This window comes from Fulmarus glacialis, unplaced genomic scaffold (assembly GCF_000690835.1).
Source record: "Fulmarus glacialis isolate BGI_N327 unplaced genomic scaffold, ASM69083v1 scaffold42367, whole genome shotgun sequence".
Classification (NCBI taxonomy): domain Eukaryota; kingdom Metazoa; phylum Chordata; class Aves; order Procellariiformes; family Procellariidae; genus Fulmarus; species Fulmarus glacialis.
The window spans coordinates 8552-10082 of NW_009225843.1; positions in this window are offsets into that span (position 1 = coordinate 8552).

The following is a 1531-nucleotide window of genomic DNA, read 5'->3' on the forward strand; positions in this document are numbered from 1 at the left end:
CCCCGGACAGCAGACTAACTTGTGAATTACTGATTGTATTTTTCACTCCTTCCTCACTCATGGGCTGTTCGTCAGGTTATTAGCCAGGGTGTTTTCTGGATATAGTGCTACAATATTTGCCTGTTAAAGGCATCCTAACAGGCATCTTAAGATGCCTGTTGAAGCTATTTTAAACTGTCATGTATTTTTTTGATTGCTTTCTCCATTTCCTTGATCTCCTCTCTAATTGTAAATTTTTTTTGGTGGGGGGAGGGGATGTTTTGAGATAAGTCTCTACTGACACAACACTATAAATTCATCATTTTAAATGGAGCAGAACTTGAGCAAAGCTTTATCCTTCGGATTCTTCCTTCACTTCTGAATCTTCAAAAATACCAGTCATGCTGAAGAATACCAGTGATGCAAATGAAAGATCAGTCCTTAGTATGTGTTGCAAAGCGTAACTTTTAGCACGAGATTTACGTTATTGAAGAATGGACTAACTTATTTTAGTAGTTTAAAACATAGAATGAAAATTTCTGCTAAAGAACTGTCTCTGGTGCTTTGCATTAATGAAGAATAGACTTACAAAATCTCCTCTGTTCTGGTATGCCTGCATTCTTGCCAACCTCATACCATATTTTGCAGAATTCTTAAGTCATGATCTTATCTATGATAACAGTTGCGAAGCTGTAGAAACTCTGTTAGTATTAGAGTTTGGCAGTTTGGGTATGGTATTACGTGAAACATTTTGAACAGATTTCTGATGCTGATGACCTTTTCTGACTTACATGTTGTTTAAGTGTAGTCTTTTTCCATTAATATTTTGACCAAATCATCTTGCCAGCCTCTCTAGAATTCAGTGCAATTGACATTTCCTTTTAAATGCAGTTGCAGTTGCTGAGATGATGAGTAGTATTTTAGGTCATTGTCTAGATCTGAAGTTTTTGAAAATGCAGTGCAATACCTCCTACAGAGCATCTGTGGAATGACCTTTCTGGCAGAAGAGGTGCTGAAATGTTCCAACAGGTAACATTAAAAAAACCCTCCTTTACTAGGTATTCTCAGATTCCAAATATTAGGCTTTACAGCCTAGTTGTGTGTAGCTACGTCACACAGTGGCTCAGCTTTTAGCCATAAACTTTCTAGGTTATTTTTGTTTTAGCTACCATAGATTTAAACTTTCTAGGTTATTTTTGTTTTAGCTACCATAGATTAAATATACAGACAAAGGTTCATGCTGCTTCTGCAGACTTAAGAACTTCATGTTTTCTTGAGCAAATTGATTCTGGGTACTGTGTAATATTCTTGTATCTATATATCCCAAATAGTAATCTTTCTCCACTTGGTTACCTTGGGGATTACTTTGCATGGGCTCTTGAGATGTGAATTTGATTTTTCGTCCTAGTGTTTTTTCACAGCTTCGTGGCAGGAGGGTTACTTCAATTGTTTTCTGATAGTGTTCGTTGTGGGAAGATACTGGCTGTCCAGTGAAGTTCAATGGAATTTTGCAATTCTGTGCTGGGAATGACTGGATGTGAAAGAATTTAAA